Genomic DNA, 7,500 nt, shown 5'->3' on the forward strand with positions numbered 1-7,500 from the left:
TCATCTCCAAGCTATAAATAGAAGTCACTCTTCCTCTCTGGGCTTCGCCATGTCTCACGCTTTGATGTGTTCATCTGGCTGCTCGCGTCTGTGGCGGTGAGGCGGATGAATAAAATAAGGCTAAAGTAGGGGTTCGTCTTCGACGGAGCCTTACCGCTGACGGTTGTGTACCACCTCGACTACGCCTGGTGCTGACGATGACGAGGATGATGCCTTGGTCGGTCTTAGTCGACGAGGCCACCATTACTACGCTGTGCTTTGGATGACCCTTTTGCAAACTGTAATTGACAGATGTTACACTCCACTGAAGGATTCTGGAGCTGTCGACCACCGTCAGGGCTTCCGTTTCCGCATGCTCTGTGCCCTCCCAAATAAGGATTAGGCGTAGTGTTCTTCTGGGACACAGTGTGACATAGAAACATGAACAAACCAAAGCACCACGTCCCTGCTCAAACTGCTGATGTATTTCAAGGTGCAATGAAGGGAGTTGTGTTTGCTTGAATCCTTGAATCCTTGCCTCATAGTATAATTGAAGCCTGGGGCTCAGGCTTTGTGAATTTGGACCCAGAGATGGTGTCCGTCTCCCTGAGGGCAGGTCCTGGGATTGAGAGGTTAGGGTGGCCTGGGCTGTCGTCCATGACCCCGCAGGTATGGGCTTGCCTTGACAGGTACAAGATTCCCATTGGTCCACCATAGGAAACACACCCATCCATCTGTGTATTTTAGCATGAGAATACATGTATTGCTTGCATTCATTGCTATGCAGCCATTTTCCTCATCTGTACATATCTACCTACGTATTTACAAACAAGGATTGAACACTATCTCCAATAATCATTTGTTTAACACTTTATTAATTATCGCTGAGGTTCCAAAGGTTCTCGTAAATCAATCATATGCTATTTCGTTGTAATATACCTATTCCTGTTTAAGTGAACCCTTTTCGCCTTTACTTTGATTCAACCGGGAAGTGTCCTCTTGTACATGTTTCTGGCATCCTCTTGCGCTGCACCCTGCACTCACCCTGCACTCACTCTGCCCTCGCCCTGCACTCACTCTGCCCTCGCCCTGCACTCCCCTCACCTGGAGTGTGGAGCCTCTCCCTCACGAGCCATGCATGTGGCGGATGAGGCCGTCTTGTTTATCAGAGGCGAGCATGTGTTGTGCTACGTCAAGAGACCATATTTATGGCTAAGACGCAGGGGTAATAGTAATAGTGGGAGGGAAGGAGGAATAGGGGGTGGGGGAGATGTGGGCGGGAACATGCTTGGGGAAAGGAGGAGGATGGGGGAGGAGGAGGGGGGAGAGGGGGGTGGGCTTTGTGGCTGCAGCTATTGGCCACAGACAGAAGCTGGAGTGTGAATAGCTCACATTGGCTTAGCCTCTAAGCTGGGCTGGACCTCTCATTTTTGTCTCTCTCTCTGCTTGTGGAGTTTTTAAGGGGGGGGGGAAGGCAGCTGCCCTAGTAGCTGGCTGTCTGCTTGAATGAGCTAGCATCGGGCTAGCCTTCACATGCGACCGGACAATCCATGGACGCTCTGGATCAGACCTACAGTGGACGGACTCTGCCGGAGCTCTGTGTGTGGATTTAACCTGTGAGCGTCTGGGTTGGAATACAGAGCAGAGGAGAGGGAGCAAGAGAGCACGAGAAAGAGACAGAGAGAGAGAGAGAGAGAGAGAGAGCCGGAGCAGAAGGAGCAGCGCAAAGGTAATTCAGTGACATTTACCTCTGCTGCGAGTGATGCCCTAGCTTCCGGTATTAGACGGTGGAGGAGGAGGAGGAGGAGGATGATGAGGAGGAAGAGGAGGTGTGGGTGGGCAGAAAAAGAGCGGAAAGATGCATACATACACAGGGACACAAAGCGAGGAGCAGATGTACATTTCTACGTGCGTTAAGCTCAGGCGGTGTTGGAATGGGTGTCTCTGCAGATATGTGGAGTGAGGCTGATGGGTTTGAATGCATTGTGTCGTGTGGCCGTGACGACGACGACGACAGAGTGGGGTGTGTGTGTGTGTGAGTGTGTGTGTGTGTGTGTGTGTGTGTGAGCGCGTTCTGCTTATGTGAACACACATGCGCGCTTTCCATGCACCCATGATTGCTCGCAAATGCACACACATACACACTATACGTATTCATTGGGTTGGAAGAGGGGCTGATTTAAAATGTGATTTGATGACACAGTCCTTTCCATTTTCCTAAAGGACATCAGCTCTCCAGTGGAGAGTAGGAAAAAAACATCACTTCCCGTTCACCTTTTGCCTGTGGTCTCCTTGATCTCCATTTTTCCTCTCTAGCTCCAGCTTCTGTCTCTTAGCCTCCTGCCAACTCCTTGCCAATGAAAAGCTTAAATCTGAAATGTCATTGTTTTCCCTGGTTCATTCGTTGGTTTCTCCACACACTCCTTGGGCACAGAGGTGACAACGCATTCAAGGAAAGAGCAGAAGCAGAGGACCTCTTGTAAAAATATATATTTTCTGAAAGGTTTCTGGCTAATTGAGGCTGGGTTGTGCATTCTTTACCCTCTATTCTCATGCAGGCCCCTGCTTCATTCATTTCTGTTCTGAGAGGGGAGAGGCAGGAGGGGGAGGAGGGGGAGGAGAGGGAGGAGAGGGAGGAGAGGGGGGAGAGGGAGGAGAGGGAGGAGAGGGAGGAGAGGGAGGAGGGGGAGGAGGAGAGGGAGGAGAGGGAGGAGAGGGAGGAGAGGGGGGAGAGGGAGGAGAGGGAGGAGAGGGAGGAGAGGGAGGAGGGGGAGGAGGAGAGGGAGGAGAGGGAGGAGAGGGAGTAGGGGGAGGAGGAGAGGGGGGAGAGGGAGGAGAGGGAGGAGGAGAGGGAGGAGAGGAGGGAGGGGGAGGAGAGGGGGGAGAGGGAGGAGAGGGGGGAGGGGGAGGAGAGGGGGGAGAGGGAGGAGAGGGAGGAGAGGGAGGAGAGGGAGGAGGAGAGGGAGGAGAGGAGGGAGGGGGAGGAGAGGGGGGAGGGGGAGGAGAGGGGGGAGGGGAGGAGAGGGGGAGGGGGAGGAGAGGGAACAGCAGGAGAATAGCAGCAGGGACTCGGCTGGGAGGGCTGTGAGGGCTGTTGTGGCGAGAGCTCAAAGAATGGCCTGTTGTGTTTGTTGGGCAGCAGCAGTATTGTGTGTCTAGCCTCCTTCTCTCGCTGTCTACCAAGCACTCTGTTACTGTCTGTCTAAATGTATCGATACAGTATGTTTATATGTCTGAGTGCATGTCTGTAGCTTTGTACATATGTACAAAGCTATGTATCTATCTACATATCTATCTATCAATCAAACTATCGTTCTGGAGTGGTCGGCCTCTTTCTTTCATTCTTTCTTTAATTTATTTCTTCCTTTATTTCCCCTCAGTGCATATATCCGTGTGTCTGTGTTTCTCTGTGTGTGGGTATCTCGCTCCTCAGCGAGAAACCTGCTGTGCTAACCAAATATAGCCATCACTCTGTCCCGAAACATACTAGGATGCTGCACATACTGATGCCCTGACCGAGATGTAGCTTTACGATTCCACATGGAACGTGTGTGTGTGTGTGTGTGTGTGTGTGTGTGTGTGTGTGTGTGTGTGTGTGTGTGTGTGTGTGTGTGTGTGTGTGTGTGTGTGTGTACGTGATTGCGCCAGTGTGTTTCCATTTGTGTGTGTATGTGTGCTTGATTGCGATTGTGTGTGCACGAGATTCTGTGTGTGTATGTATGTCTGGGTGTGTGTGTGTGTGTGTGTTCATGTGTGTGCACCTGATTGTGTGCATGATTACAATTGTGTGTGTGACTGGCCGTGTGGAGGATGGACAGTGTAGGATGGCTGTGGGACTCCTTGCAGGGGAAGCCTCCCCCTGTCCCTGTGTTAGGTCATTGAAGGCATCCCAGCATGCCTCACGCCCTCCAGAGCCACACCTCTCCTGCTGATAGGATCACCAATATGGTGGTCGGGTGGGGGAGTGTTTGTGCTGTTTGCTTCTTCATCGTTAATCTGCGGGCCTCCGCTACATTGATTACCTCTCCGTTCTCCTTCATAAATCATTATGGGACAGCAATCCCTTTAATGGGGGGTGCGGGTTTAGGAGGGAAGTGCTGACAGAACACAGAAGTGGAGCCGGGGCCATAAGACTGACCTTGGCTCCCGGGTCAGTCTTTCACTAAAACCGGGGGGTGTTTCTCCATCTTGTAGTCTGGAGTAGTCATCATGAAGATATGAACAGATGAAAATATGAAAAGATGTGTCTTGTTTGTGCACCAATTCCTTAAAGGGCCAGTGTTAGTATGTTTTCTGACATCGTGAACAGTCTATGCCATTTTGTCACTGTTTCTAGAATAAGAACGTCATTGAGGGGAATCGGTTGTAAAACCCTATGTTGTTACCAGTCTCTGCCCATCAGTTCGTGAACGTTCTGCCTGGCTCAGACTCCTGACAAAGTAGGGCTCACAAAGTTGGAGTGAGCCTTAACACTGAGGACAACACCTCTCCCCACTCTGTATTAGCACGCTCCGCCCATCTCATAGTGTACGAATCTGGGCTGAAACAGGCAATTCACTGAAACTTTTAGATATCTTTGTAATTGAAATATGTAGGTCACTCACCGTCATGGTTGCGAGCCAACCAATGCTATGCTCCCCTGTCACCACCAGGCGGGAGGTGATGCCGATCTGAACCCATCCCAACGTGTCTGTGGTGGAGCAACTCCCAGTGTCTTACCAGTGTATTAAGGGACTACTTGTGCAGATGAGGCCTTGAAGTGCTGCTTCAATCAATGTGGCGCCAGTAATTGGCTTAGAGGCTCCCACGTGACCGCCTCTGTGTCTCCACCTCTACTCTGCTGTGGCCTGTATCTTCTCACACCGCTGGATCTCGCCACTGCTTTCAAAACACACGCCTCCTGCCTTGCATGGTTTCAGCTGGAAACACGCTGTTAATGTGCAAGAGGAGATTTCTTAAGCTTACGTTGATCGTCTGTATGATCGAGTATCGTGTTGACATTGGTTTAAGCGTGGAATTCTAGTGATTATTTACAAATCCTGAACAGCAGCTGTTATAAAATATGTATTCCTTGCTTGAGGTATTAGTCAATGCATGCATATATAAAAAGCCTACATAGTGATACAGCATAATCAGTTGTAGAGAGTCGCTTAATCTCTCTCTCTATCTCCACTGCTTGCCCACACACACACACACACACACACACACACACACACACACACACACACACACACACACACACACACACACACACACACACACACACACACACACACACACACACACACACACACACACACACACACACATGCACACACAAGCACATACATGCACATACACATATCCACACTCCCTAACCTCTAGGGCTTGAAAAATGGCAGATGTTGGACAGAGCCTGTGTGTGTGTGTGTGTGTGTGTGTGTGTGTGTGTGTGTGTGTGTGTGTGTGTGTGTGTGTGTGTGTGTGTGTGTGTGTGTGTGTGTGTGTGTGTGTGTGTGTGTGTGTTTCTGTGTGAATGGATGTGTATATGCGTGCACAATCTCCTAGGTGTGCCTGTATGAGACAATAAGTGGAAGCTCTTCAAACCATCGACAGTCTGGTAGGCAATTGAAGGTATCAGATGACACCAGAATGCAGTGCTGTATGCCTGGCTTGGGCTAGAGACCGCATGGTCCGACTGTCTATTCAGGTCAGCTACCTCCTCTCCCTTTGACTGCATTTGATGAGTTTCCAGAGATTCCTGTAAAATGGAGACCTAAGGACAGTGGGTTTGATTGAACATGGAACATGGTGACCTATTATGTTGATCTGCGGGCGGCTCGGTGGCTCGGTGGCTCAACCTTTAAGTCTGGCACCCACGTAGGCAAAGTCACCTCGTAGCGACCCTGGTGCCTTCCCAGCCCGTGGTTCTCTGCCGTATCTCTCTCTCTCGACTCCCTTTCCAGTCCGTCTTCGTTATGCGGTCCATAAAGAAACGCCACAAAATTGTCCCAAAACATATGACGTTGACCAGTGTGGAGGTAGACATCACTTCACTCTGATTGGTGGGAGCTGCACTCTGATCCATGCACCAGGACTGCATCGAAATAAGAGCTCACTATGGCTGTCATTTAAATGGACATGTGGGGTAGTGGATGAAGAATAAATGAAAATATGAATGGGGAAAATACCAGTTTTCATAAATTATTCAACCATCACACATCCTAACATATCTCTTCTAGCTAACCCCATTCCAATGCAACCTTCAGAAGTTCACGATGATGAAGATTAAAGACACTCACAGTTGTATCAGTACAGTTATCCACCAAGTGAACCCGTTGGCCTGTTTATCTGCCATGTTGGCCCCATGCAGCTCTGTCCTGATCACGACGGCCCTCCTGAGGAGGATTGGACCACTATTTCAGGGAACGCAAACATACACTAGGTCACAAATGAAATATTTAGTCAGCCTCTACTGATAACAGCTCTCTCTCTCTCTCTCTCTCTCTCTCTCTCTCTCTCTCTCTCTCTCTCTCTCTCTCTCTCTCTCTCTCTCTCTCTCTCTCTCTCTCTCTCTCTCTGTCTCTCTCTCTATGTCTCTGTCTCTCTCTCTTCTCCCTAATCTCTTCTCTCCCTCTCTTCTCTCTCTTATTCCTAACCCTAGAATCCATTTTATTGGAATTCATTTTTGTACAGAAATTAGGTATTACCAAAAGAAACACAAATTGTCCCGTATAGATTAGCCAGGTTAGCCTGTGTGTACAATGATCCAGGCAATTCAAATTCATATTTTTTTCACAAACTACCAAACTAACAAGCTTATTGTAGGCAATAACATGAACAAGTACATTAACATACTGACACCATACAGAAACTAACTCATGACACTATATAGTGAAACTTGAGTTTGTATGCATTGAGCTCCAAGCATCTCTGTGAAAGATTCAGTAGCCAGATGGCTCTAGAATCTGCTTTTCATTAAATCCTCAAATGGCTTCTAAATGTGTGGCCCATAATATAAGCTTGTATATGTCATGCTTACACCAGAGCGAAGGCTTTCAAAGTGTACTGCAGAAACATAAGCTTGCACGTGTTCTCCCGTAAAGCTCAGCACACAAGATGGTGGACTTCAATAAAGGCTTTCATTCATAAACAAAATGCTATGTGTCGATAAGGTAGCCTGAATATAGCTACTCAATTACCCTGTATTGTTGCTTCTCCCTAGATTGACACAAACATCTTAGAGTTAGAGTCCATAAAAAAAGATAATACCCATAAAATAAATGATATAAATAATAGGCCTAACATTTCCAAAGAAATTTAAAAAAAAAAGATAAATTGTGCCCCTTCAAATCAAATCCTTTGACACAACAAAGGGGTTTAGCATGCCTCTTTTTATATTAGAGGCATGCAAAAATATATCTCTCCTTTGGGTAGCAGTTTAATTAATTCCCAAATGTAATCTACAATGCAGTGATAAGGCCCATCTCTTTGTAGCCACCCTAGAACCACATTAGACCTACTATTATAGCAATACTCAAA

General features: G+C 48.2%; 1 protein-coding gene across 11 annotated transcripts in view; it reads left to right on the top strand.

Annotated features, from left to right (window-relative positions):
- The window catches only part of LOC115560331 (membrane-associated guanylate kinase, WW and PDZ domain-containing protein 1), a 79,774-nt gene that overhangs the window by 27,971 nt on the left and 44,303 nt on the right, over positions 1-7,500 (top strand). Inside the window, exon 1 of one of the 11 annotated variants that reach the window (XM_030380257.1) lies at positions 1,324-1,708. The exons of the other annotated variants lie outside the window; for them this stretch is intronic. The gene's annotated coding sequence lies outside the window, so the exon portion shown is untranslated. Of the gene's footprint in view, positions 1-1,323; positions 1,709-7,500 lie in introns of those variants that run through there. 11 annotated transcript variants of the gene reach the window in all.

The sequence above is a fragment of the Gadus morhua genome, chromosome 1, assembly GCF_902167405.1.
Source record: "Gadus morhua chromosome 1, gadMor3.0, whole genome shotgun sequence".
Taxonomy (NCBI): domain Eukaryota; kingdom Metazoa; phylum Chordata; class Actinopteri; order Gadiformes; family Gadidae; genus Gadus; species Gadus morhua.